Here is a 13,149-nt window from a genome sequence, read left to right on the forward strand (position 1 = left end):
CACACACTCACAAGACACTGCACACACTCACAGGACACTGCACACACATTCACAGGACACTGCACAGCACACACACTCACAGGACACTGCACTGCACAGCACACACACTCACAAGACACTGCACAGCTCACACACTCACAGGACACTGCACAGCACACACACTCACAGGACACTGCACAGCACACACACTCACAGGACACTGCACAGCACACACATTCACAGGACACACACTCACAGGACACTGCACAGCACACACACACACTCTCTCCTTCTCCCCCTAACCACCCCCCCCCCCCCCCACAGGATAGAATGTCTGTGGTGTAGAGCAGGAGAAGCTATCAGGAACACAGACACACACACAGAGACACAGCTCTCTTCCTAGACAGGGCAGGCTCCCCCGGCGTCCCTGAAATGTTTGCGAGTGAGAGCAGGAGAAGCTGCTGTGCGGGTGATCAGTGGACATGTGAGTAAAATTGCCTGAGTCTCGCACTCTCCAAGCACTGCCTGCAGCTCTCTGACTGCTGGGGAGGAGGGAGAGGGAGGAGCAGTGCAGCACAGTGCGATGATGCAATCCCAGCTCTCCCCCCTCTGTAGACACGGAACCCCGGGCGCGGCGGCCATTTTTAAATTTGTTTCATTAATTAATTTATTTTATTTAATTAGCGTGACCCCGTTTGTAGCGCGGTCGGATCGGGTGGAGGGGGTGCAGTGCGAATCCGGGTAGGGGTAGAAGGAGAGGGTTCAGGGGTGGAGAGAGCACTAAGGGGCGAAGAACAAGTGCCACCCGACAGAGGAACACAAGAAGAGATGGGAGAGCACAGCGTGAGGAAAGATGAGGTCGAAGTGTACTTTCTTTCACTGGTGGTCAATGAGGTGCTAACACCTTTATTGAACCCTCAGTGAGAGATGGTTGAGGAGCTCACGTATGGTGATAAATGTGTGGGTTTCCAAATAAATGAATGGATCACTTACACGGCCTTGTGTAAGTTATATCCCATCAGGGTTTCTTTCGCATTCGTGTCCTTCTTCCGGATACCAGTTCTTCTTTCTTTCCGATCCTTTTTTTCTCACTGCGTCCTGGATGTTTGTCGTTGAATAGATGGATTCTTCACAGTAATTCGCTTGATGGTGAGTGGGCAAAAGTCTCTTGTCTCCGCGTCCAGATGGAGAGTTTCCACAGCACCTCTGGTTCCTCTCTGATCGCTGCACATTGTGATCGGTGAAGAGCTACGCATTTCGCCCTAAACAGGGCTTCCTCAGGCTTGTAGAAAGTGGAATGGCTGAGTTTTGATTCCCTTAAATAGTCCCGTGCCAGTCCTCTGTAATTCTCAATTAGATGTGGTCATCCCGCGTGACGAAGCGCCGCCATCTTGTTAGATGCGCGCGCATCCTGCAGTGGGTGCCCGGTGTGATGTGTGTGGGTGGCGCCCTCGTGGTTAGAGGCGTGTTTACACTGCTATGCTCTGCGCCTGCGCTTTGCAAGTTCGTCCGAAGTGCTGGACTTAGAGCTTCCCATAGTCTCTCATGTGTGGTGTGGGATAGCATATGGTGTGCGCTCCCAAAGTTCTAAAATACATAGACGGATGGTGGCAAACACCCATCCAGAATGTTAAGAAAGTATCTTTTATACATAGTAAAAACTTCTAATTAAAAATAGTCCTATAAATAAGCTATCTAAAAAACTTTCTAAGAAATACTTTATTACTCTTTAAAATATGTGGTTACATATGAATAATGTTAAAAAACTTATGACTAATATAGCTACTGTTAAATTATAGTGTGTTACTAATAAAGATTATATATATATATATATATATATATATATATATATATATATATATATATATAAAATCAAAAATGTGATGTATACAATAACTAAAGTAAAATTAAGTACTTACATGATACTAATTCAGAGGATAAAACTGATTTGTCACCCCACTCAATGCAAATCTCTATATCAGTTTTTAGGGCTGAGTGTCCGACCCTAAAAGTGGACTAATCTAGCCTTGATGTAAATGTATCAATGAAACAATGAGAAATATGAGAATATAAAGGCCGATTGGTAAACCCAATGGATTAATTGTTGTATAAAATAGTAAGCTAAAAAAGATAATAACGTGGTTGTTTCCAGCTGAGTGAGCAAATATTAATAAAATTACTGTATCTAATATTTGAGGTCAATGAAAAATGCGGTATGGTTACATAAAGGCCCCCAGGTCAATATCTATATTGAGTAAACAACACTGTATAGTGCTCTAACACAGACCTGACCATTTGCTGGATAATGTGTATAAAGACATAATTCCAAATCCTTGAAGTGTCCCACGATTAATAACCCTTAAAGCATCACACCACTTCCATTGCATCAATAAGCTGGAAGAGCAACATCCCTTGATTGATGAATACTCACACTTGCTTGTGTCCAGTCTCATACATTGAATAGGATTTCTGTGGTGTAAAAGGAGCAAATCACTCACTGTTAGATGGGTCTTCTGTGGGTCTTTTCTTCCATGGACGTGTGCTGCCTGTTCTCCAGGATATTCAGAGGTTTGATGAGGAGAGATGGAGCACTACAGGAAAAAACTGCTAGAGAGTGTGTTCCCAATAAAAAGGTTTATTGGATCAGAGCATAGCACACAAAAAATGAGCCCTGGGGCCCCCACCAACGCGTTTCGAGCTTGCGCTCTTTCTCAAGGTGCATACCCTCTGGCAAATCCCCTTACCTGATATAGGTTCATTTTCCCGCCTTTCCTCGCCACTAACCCGTCGCTCAGTAGCGTCACAAGGAGCGCGCCATGTTGCCATGGCGCCCCATGAGTCGCGCCGTCGCGCTGGGTAGAGTGGTGACGTCAGCGCGTCTTTGAACCGCAACAACAGCTTTATTTCTATCACCTAACGAACACTAATAAAAAAAAACTTAAAACAACTTTATTGAACAGACTAGGGTATCCCCTCTCTTCAAATCTTTTTAATAAGTCATTCGCTTGAATTATGAAATCTTCATTTTTTGAACATATTCGCTTTAGACGTATTAGTTGTCCTTTTGGAATTGAATTTAGGAGGGGTTTTGGATGACAGCTGTCAAATCTTAAATATGTGTTCCGGGAGTTTGTTTTTCTATATACATTTGAATTAATTTTCCCATCCATATCAATGAATAAAAATAAATCCAAATAATGTAAGTGATGATAATCAAAAGTGTGGGTGAATTTTAAATTTAACTCATTGTGATTAAGGTGATTGATGAATGATAAAAGTGATTCCTTCCCAAATAAATATTAAATCATCTATGAACCGTCTGTAAAACGTGATACAGTGTCGATAAGGGTTGTTATCTCCAAACATGCCTGCACTGTTTCTTGTTCTATGTTTGTGTTTAACTGAAATCATTCATAAAAGTCACATATAGGTATTCCAAGAAAGAGAGAAAGAACATCACTAACTACCAAGGATTGTTTTAATACTTTTGTTGTTTTTATAATGTTTTCCTTAGATACTTCGTGGAGAACGGAGAGTGTATACTGTTCATAATCAAAATGTTCAATAAAGTTGTTTTAAGTTTTTTTTTTATTAGTGTTCGTTAGGTGATAGAAATAAAGCTGTTGTTGCGGTTCAAAGACGCGCTGACGTCACCACTCTACCCAGCGCGACGGCGCGACTCATGGGGCGCCATGGCAACATGGCGCGCTCCTTGTGACGCTACTGAGCGACGGGTTAGTGGCGAGGAAAGGCGGGAAAATGAACCTATATCAGGTAAGGGGATTTGCCAGAGGGTATGCACCTTGAGAAAGAGCGCAAGCTCGAAACGCGTTGGTGGGGGCCCCAGGGCTCATTTTTTGTGTGCTATGCTCTGATCCAATAAACCTTTTTATTGGGAACACACTCTCTAGCAGTTTTTTCCTGTAGTGCTCCATCTCTCCTCATCAAACCTCTCAATATCTATATTGAGACCCCTTGGAGTTAACGTCTTCAATTTGTAAATACAAAACGTTTCCCGTTGGCACAATTTACGCAACCTATCACCCCCTCTCCAGTGGGCGTCTACTCTCTCAATCCCTTTATAGGTTAGGACTCCTGGGTTACCTCCATGGGGTAAACTGAAATGTTTGGAGACACTGTGTGTCATGAGCTGCTTACGTATATTACCCATGTGTTCCAGTACGCGGACCCTCAACGGTCTTGTAGTGCGGCCCACGTACTGGAGTCCACATGGGCATGACAGGAGGTACACAATGTGATCTGTACGGCAATTTAAGTTTTGTTTAATTTTAAAGACCTCTTTCGTAATATTGGAGGTGAATTCCGTTTTTCCCCTTTTGTGACTTGTTTGCATGCCTTGCAGCCAAAACAGCTAAAAAAAACTTTTGGCGGAGGCAGCCAACTCTGGGTTTTTGTTAAGTCTCCTTTTTTGAAGACGCTAGGGGCCAGTTTTGATTTTATGCATGGGGCTTTTCTGAAAATTACTCTCGGGACATCCGGAATGTGGTCTTTCAGAACAGGGTCTGTCTGTACCACATGCCAATGTCGTTTGATGATTTGTTATATTTTAGTAGCGTCCGAATTATAGGTTGTGATAAATGGTGTAGTAAAATCGAAATATTTATCATTCACTTTTGATTTCAATAAATCGCTGCGTGGTAGTTTGTTCGTTTTATCTACTGCTGATTCTATTAGCTCTGGTTTATAGCCTCTTTCTAAGAACCTTCCTTTTAATGTCTGGGCTTGATGCTTAAATATGCTGTCATCTGTGCAATTTCTTTTTATTCGCCTAAATTGGCCGTAAGGTATATTTTGGAGCCATTTTTGGGTGGTGGCAGCTTGATGTTAATAAAAAATTATTAGCATCAGTGGGTTTAAAAAAAGTTTTTGTCTTAATGGCTGACTGATCTATGCAAATTGTCAAGTCTAAAAAATTGATGTTCATTTTACTGTGTTCAGAGGTAAACTCCAAATTCACTTTATTTTCATTGATATATTCAATGAATTGTGTAAGGTCCGCCTCTCCCCCCTTCCATATGAATAGTACATTGTCTATATACCGGTGTCAGATTTGCACTGAAAGGGTGCGTGGACCAAATGTTCGTCTCCTCCCAGTCAGCCAGAAAAATGTTGACGTAACTGGGTGCAAACCTGGTCCCCATCGCGGTTCCACACATTTGGAGGTAAAAAAGACCATTGAACCAAAAAGCATTATGGGTTCAAATAAACTTCATGCTATCAATGATAAAATTACGCTGTTCCTCTAAAATCAAACTGTCTTTTGATATAGTCCTTTCAACTGCCCCGAGGCCATCCCTATGTCTGATGCTGGTATATAGTGATTTAACATCGCAGGTGGCCAATATAAAGTCATCTTGCCATTGTACATTTTTAAGTAAATTTATGACTTGATTTGTGTCCTTGAGGTATGACCTTCCCCCTGTGGCATACTTTTGTAGGAAATGGTCTAAGTACTCTGACAGATTCTGTGTTAGACATCCAATGCCTGATATGATAGGCCTGCCTGGTGGAGTTTCCATGCACTTATGCACCTTTGGCAGAAAATAAAATACAGGTAGGATTGGGTTGTCTTGATGGATATACCCCCATTCTTTATCATTGAGGATTCCTAGATTCTTACCTCTGTCTAGAATTACATCTAATTCCTGCTTGTGAGCCTTTGTGGGATCGTGAGTTAAGTTCTGGTATGTTGTCGTATCCCAGAAAATCCTATTCGCCTCTAAAAGATAGTAGTCTGTATCCATCACCACCACGCCGCCACCCTTATCGGCCGGCTTGATCGTGATGGACCTATCCTCTGATAGTTCTTCTAGTGCTTGTTTCTCCTCTTTGCTCATATTGTCTCTGAAGTTCTTTTTATTACTTGTTAATTTTTCAAGGTCTTCTAGTATCAGCTGATGGTACACCTCCAATTGATGCCCTTTGCTGCCTGTGGGGTTGAACTTGGATTTCGCTTTTAACTCTGAGTGTACAAAGTCGTCTTTTTCTCTTTCTACCGTTCCCACCGAATTGTTGTTGGTCGTGTGCCTAGTTTGCGCGTCTTTATTGAGGAAGAACCTCTTCATAGTTAGTTGCCTCAAAAATTTATTCGCATCCATAAACATGGTAAAACCGCTTGGTCTTGTTGCTGGTGCGAAATTGAGGCCCCTAGCTATGAGACTCAGTTGTGTATCTGTCAATTTAGTTTTACTTATGTTAAAAACCCCTTTTACTTCATGTGTGTTTTTAGGAGACCTCCTTCTGCCTCTCTTTCCTCTCTTTCTCTTTTTTTCCCCTGTTTCTTTTTGAGTCACACGAGGACATCCCAAGTGGATCATACTACGGCTGTATTATACCTTCCTTACCATAATAGGACATTTACATCCAATACAAACCACGGTTAGAGATAGCGCCCGGGTAAACACATCATAGCCACCCGACAGAGGGCAGTATGTCTGGGAGGGGGGACAGGGGGGATCCACCCTGGTAGAGCGGCGCTATATTAAAAGGTGGAAGGGGGGGAGAGGGGGAAAGAAGAGGGGAGAAGGGAAAAAAGAAGAGAGGGAAAAAGGGGAGTAGTGCAGCTGTGCTAGGATTGCAGTAAATAGAGGAAGTCACACCCATGTTAGGAGTTATGGTTATAATGGTTTAAGTTAGTCTGAATAGATAGCCCCTTATTCTTTAAAGTAGTCATTCTAGTCTCTCTGGCACAAGTCATAATGGAGATAGGAAAGGAGAGTAGAGGGAGACAACTAGGGGAGCCATGAAGGGAGAACAAAAATTGAACCCACAGCTCCACCTGCTGGGGAATGAGGGATACAGGTTTTAGGTATATCTATAGAGGAACGAGGAAGGGGGAGGCACGTATGGTAGTGGAGAAGAGATATGGCAGTGCCCTTAGTAGCGGTAGGAAGGAGAATATGAACGGGCTGAGCAAATTGAGGGGATTCAAACAGAAAGGAGACAATAGGGGGGAGGGGGAAGTTGAGCCACAGTATAGCTCCCAGGAGGTTAGCAGATAGGTGCTAGGGAGGCTGGCAGTCACTGACAAAATTGACTATTAAAAAAAAAGGGGGGGGTAAGAAGTTGAATACACTGATGTTGGGTTGTTTGCTGTATATGATGTTAGGTGGACAGTATAAGATTGCGCTGAAGCGGGACATGGGGCAGAAACGCCTTGCAGTCCGCATGTTCCGGATACAAAGGGGTGGGGGAGTAGCCCCTATGCCCATTAAAGTCCCTGGGGCTCTTGAGAGTCATGGAGACTCAGGTGACTGGACCTTCGCCGCGCGAGGTCCGGAAGAAATGATAAGCCCTAGGGCAGAAGAGCCGAAGCCAACTCGGGCCAGAGGTGGCTCTTGTTTTCGTGTTTGTACGTTGAAGACGATTTTTATTTGCTTTTTTATATGCTTTGTTATTTGTTCCCCATCCCCTTCCCGAGGTCCGTTCATCCTCCCCAACAGGGTCCTGCTCAATTCAGAAGATCCGCAGAAGATTAAAACATGGCAGAGGGGCAGCCTCCCGCGTGACCCAGGTAAGAGAGGTGCAGAAGTAAGAGAAGACCTAGAACTACCTAAATGGCTCTAAACTTAGTTTCGCATAATGTAAAAGGACTTAACAGCCAAAGCAAGAGAAAAATAGCAATGGCCGAATACAACAGAATGAAGGCAGATATAGTCCTAATCCAGGAGACACACTTTAGTGAGTCCAATTACCCTAAATATCTTGATAAGCATTTCAGGCGCTTCTTTCTCTCATCTGCTAAAGTAAAAAAGAGAGGAATGGCGGTTCTCTTCCATAATAGATGTCCCTTTATCACGGAACAAGTTAAGAAAGACAGGGACGGTAGGTACATAATCCTAACGGGTTCAATCCAGGGACAGCCACTGACGATCGCAAATGTCTATGCCCCATGTGAACAAGACCCGGCCTTCTTATTAAACTTCTTTAAAACATTAGATGTCGTAGCCAAGGGGCAAGTGATCATGGGGGGAGACTTTAATAGGATTTTAGATCCAGATATTGATAGATCTTCCAAGGCGAGACATTGCCGAAAAGTGAGGTCAGTGGCACTGTCGAAGGAATTGAAGGAAAGGCACGTAATTGACATTTGGAGAGAGCTACACCCGGGAGAAAGGGGATACTGTACACCTTTTTTCACACCCCCACGAAAGTTATAGCCAAATAGACTACTTCTTTGTATCCAACAGAATTGTTCCACAGGTAGCATATGCTAAGATCCATGATATTTCATGGTCAGACCACGCACCGATTGAAATTCGGTGTTCTTATTTTAGTCTGGAGCGAACTGGAAACTAAATGAGGCAATTATAAAAATCCCAGAGATCAGCCAGTTGATAAGTGATGAGCTGGACCAATTTTTTTAGGATAAATAAAGATAGCGTCAACTCAGGGATTATTCTATGGGAGGCTCACAAGGCAACCCTACGTGGTTCACTTATCAGCATTGCGGCAGGGCGTAAAAAGAAGAGGGAGTCCCAAATATTAGAGCTGCAGGAAAAATTGTCAGAAGTGTCAGAACTACATAAGAGAAATAGAAGGCCCGATACATTAAAAGAGCTCAAGGACGAGGGGCGTGGCCAAGACACCGAGCAGGCAAGACGTGTGTTTGTATAGCTCTGTCCCAGGAGAGGATAAAATAAAGATAACTAGGACCAAGAAACCCCCCAAAAAATATTAAAAAAGCTGGGGGAAGATACCCTCTTTGTGCTGTCTGCCCCAGCGGCGGCGGATCCCACACAAACCCCAAGCACACACGCAAAAACCGGGTCCCCTGGGCCCCCTCTCTCACATTGCTGTGTGTTTAACATGGCGGCCAAACAAGACTGATTTACCTAGACTGGGCGCCAAACTCCGCTAGGCAGTCTCTCTGAGACCAAGGTCTGCAGCCCGCCAAACCATCTGGGACCCGGAGCGCGGAGAGAGGATCTGTCCGGCAGCCTGATTAGCATCAACCCGCCGCTGGTGCTGGCGAGAGAGGTGGGTGCCGCGCGGGAGTGGTGACACCTGTCGGGCCTTGGATTTCCCCACCTAGACAGCCTACGGGGGCCTACCGCTCTGTCCCGTTCTCCGTGGCGGCCGCACCTGGTGTCGGGTCCCGGCGGTGAGCGGCGGGAGCCGTCTGCAGCGAGCGAGCCCATTCGCCGAGGGCTCTGGAGGTGAGGGCTCTCGGGGTAGTGGCGGCCGCGCGGGGAGCGGGGGGAGGAGAGGGCAGCCATCTTGCCCCTGGAACACTTGGAGGCTCCGGAAGGGACGAGGGCGAATCGGGGCCAACACAGGGCTGAGGGATCTTAACGGCTCCCCCCCCCCCCCTCTACACGGGCTCACTGGGAGGTGTGTGGACACCTCGGGGGTAGATCTGGGGGTACCCCGTTCTGGCCATTGAGCTGTTACAACTCAGCCATAAAATGGCTGCCACAGGACCATAAGATACATGTGTGCTTGGACTGGCAGTTCATATCTCATGCCCCCCTGTCAAAAATCCCTACAGCAAACAAAGGCCTGCAACAAAATAATAAAAACTGCTCAAAATAAAAATACTATACAGCAGCAAGTACTCAGGAGAAAAGAATAAATAAAAAATAAAAAAACACATCCCCCAAAAGTAAAGTTTTCCACCATTAAAAATAAAGCAAACAGACTTCCGGTGACGTCACCGCTAATGGCAGGATAGGAGAAGAGCTCCCGACACCCTCCCTACGAAGAGATTTAGAATCGCGCATTAAACTCTGCAGAGACCCCCCAAAAGACTCCACTACCCCCCCCCCCCCCAACACCCCAGGCATGGCGGGGAAGCCTCAAAAGAAGGTTCAGAACCCCATATCCAAATTCCTTCAGCCTAACCCGCGCCCGCTGGAGCCGTCCTCAGACTCCCAAGATGGCGCCGAGGAGCAGGAACATGCCGCGGAGGCCGCAACCTGGAGCCTAACGCCCCCGATACCCCCAGAACTTGGCAAAGAGTTCTTTGAAGAGCTTCTCCTACGAATGCGCCGAGGATTCATGGAGGACCTGGAGAAGGTCCTAAGGGACATACGGGCGGACGTAAGCACCCTAACCGAGAGGACGGACGCAGTGGAGGAACAAATCACCACCATATCAGATGCCCACTCCAACATGGAAGATGATATGGCCCGTATGGGGCACGAAATCGCCGCGCTTAAAAGCTCTATCGAGGACCAGGAAAATAGAGACAGGAGGCAGAACCTGCGCTTCAGGGGGATCCCGGAGTCGGTCTCGCCTGAGTCCCTCCAGACCTATCTTAAGACCCTCTTTCTGAACCTGGTCCCTACCCTATCTGAGCACGAACTTCAGCTCGATAGAGCTCACCGAGCCCTGGGCCCGAACTCCCCCGATCCTAATCGCCCCCGGGACGTCATAGTCCGATACCATGCATAATCCACCAAGGAGAAGCTGGCGGCTGCGGCGAGGAGCGCGGGAACCATTAAAATGGCCGACCACGTGGTCCAAGTATTCAGCGATCTATCCCGGTCCACGGTCCTGAAACGCTTGGACATGAAACCCCTTATCACCCTCCTCCGGGATCAAGGGATCTCCTACCGAAGGGGATTCCCTTTCAAGCTCATCGTCCCAAGAAACGGCCGTTTCTATACGATTTCGGACCCAGCCGACACGACCGACTTCCTGAAAGTTATAGGTGTCGCCCTGATACAGTGGCCAGCACTCTGCGTACCCTACTCTCCCTATTCCATATTCCCCCTCTTCCATATTCCCCCTCCTCCCCCCCCCCACCAACACCCTACAACCCCCCCCACAATGGCTCTTCTCTGATCTGAACCCCACACACTCTCTCCATACCTTCTCCCCTCCTCTCCTACCTTCCCCCCACCCCTCCGCACCTTCCCTTCCCCCCTCCTCACCTTCCCTCTCCCCTTCATCACCTTCCCTTCCCCCCTCCCCACCTTCCCTCCTCTCCTTCCCTCCCCCCTCCTACCCCATTCAACACCCTGTCTGTCATCAGATGTGTGCACTGTACCACGGATAAGTCAACTAGAGGTACCCCACAGATACCTTTCAAGGATTGGGCTTACACATGGCCGTGTAAGTTGTATATATATTTCTCTCCTTGATCCCATCCACCACTTCAATTAAACCTTCTGGGTTAACAAGAAGCAGCAGCTACAAGATACCCCTATATACTTTTACTCACACAGGGCCGTGTGAGTATTCATTTACCTGATTATCTTATTAATATACCCCACGTCCATTTTTTGTAAGGTTTTGCAATGTTTTTGATTAGCTATTTGATTACTGTGACTGAAGGCTTGTGTTCTTTTCCCTCTAACCTCCTGCTCCCCCTATTCTTTGTTTGTTCCCATGTTTATCAAGGGTTTGGATACCCCTTTCTGGGGTTGAGCAGAGGAACTAAGATCTACGAATTTCACTGCAAAAGACCACATTCATTGGTTCTAATAAGGTATCGTATTGTACCCTCCACCCTGATCTAATATCCTAAAGGTAAGCTCTCCGGATTTTTGCTTGCACCTCATACACACTCACAGCACACTGCACACGCTCACAACACACTGCACACACTCACAACACACACTCACAGCTCGCTCACAGCCCCCCCCCCCTACCTTCCTACCTTTGGTGTCAGCTGCTCGGGATCAGAACGGGGCTGGCGGGGGGGGGGGGGGGTTTAATCGGAGCGTGGCTGGCAGGGGGGATTGGAGCAAGGCTGGCATGGGGGGATCAGAGTGTGGCTTGCATGGGGGATCGGAGCGGGGCTGGCGGGGCGGACGAGGCTGGCGGGGGGATCGGAGCATGGCTGGCGGGGGGGGATCGGAGCAGGCGGGGGGGATCGGTGTGGAACACCTGGGGGAAGTGAGGCTGCTAGGGGAAGTGAGGCTGCTGGGGGAACTGCGAGGGGACGTGTAGGGCTGCTGGGGGACGTGTAGGGCTGCTGGGGGACGTGTAGGGCTGCTGGGGGACGTGTAGGGCTGCTGGGGGACGTGTAGGGCTGCTGGGGGACGTGTAGGGCTGCTGGGGGACGTGTAGGGCTGCCGGCCACCTCTTCCCCCTCCTCTCTCCTCCCCCTCCTCCCAATCGGGCGCGCGGCGGCCTTTTTTATTTTAAATAGTGTGACCCCGGTTATAGCGCAGTTGGATCGGGTGGCCCCCGAGGACCGCGCTATAACAGGGTTGAGCTGTATACTGTTAGTTGCCAGTTTAAATAGATAAACTCCCTCATAGAGGGCTCCCTTAGCCCATCGGGTCTTGCAGGAGCATGTAGCTGTGCAGGAGCTGAGCCACGCTGTCTTTCCCTAACCGGTGATAGCGCGTTCCTAATAAAATCAATATATGTTTTAATCAAATCATCATCTCACAAGGTGACAGAGTGCTACACAGGGGTCCTTTTCTCTCTGGTTTTCTATATATTTAGCCCCTTTAAGCACCAACACCTACCATATTATTTAAGCTGAAGCAGGGGTATTTGTTCAGTGTGTTCCCATCTAGTTAATGAATTCCCATTTATATTCAGTGTATGAGCTTTACACACCCAACATTACTGAGAAACACTGATAAATAAAGCTGATTGTTCTGTGTCAGAGGCCGTGTGAGTGAGGCTGATATACAAGGTAACTAGAGACGGGGATTTCCTCGTGTAACTGTATCTCTATCACATGCACTGACTGCTGTGGGGGTAACAAGGTCTCACTGCCAGGGAATAGGGGAATAGGGGGGGACACAGTGAGTGGGACCTTCTGGGGAAACAGGTCTAACCTCTGTCCTGTCACCTCTTGCAGTTTTCTTCTTTAATCTCTGATGTGAGTTATTATTACAAGGACTGAAGGCTCTTTATTCTCCTCATCAGAACATGCAAATTCAGCCTGTGCTTCCTGTCTGGGATCTGTCAGGTAGAGAAGCTGGAGCCGCAGGGCTGTGATGTGACAGTAATCTCTGTGACTTGTGTCCTGAGCCCGGACCCAGCGGGCAGCAGATAACATGTTTCTCTTCTGCTGTTTTCTGTGTCTCTCCTCACTCTCAGGTGAGTGACAGGGACAAGGGGGGAAGTGACCCGACTTCTTTATTGTGGGAACTGATCTCTAACGTGTGTTACTTTCCCATTCACAGGAGTCATGTCAAATATCCAACTTGTTCAGCCCGGCTCAGAAATGAAAAAGCCCGG

At 47.1% G+C, this 13,149-nt stretch overlaps 1 protein-coding gene across 1 annotated transcript in view; it reads left to right on the forward strand.

Moving 5' to 3' along the window:
- The window catches only part of LOC142465270 (uncharacterized), a 375,233-nt gene that overhangs the window by 34,780 nt on the left and 327,304 nt on the right, over positions 1-13,149 (forward strand). The window lies entirely within an intron of this gene.

This window comes from Ascaphus truei, chromosome 13 (assembly GCF_040206685.1).
Source record: "Ascaphus truei isolate aAscTru1 chromosome 13, aAscTru1.hap1, whole genome shotgun sequence".
Lineage (NCBI taxonomy): Eukaryota > Metazoa > Chordata > Amphibia > Anura > Ascaphidae > Ascaphus > Ascaphus truei.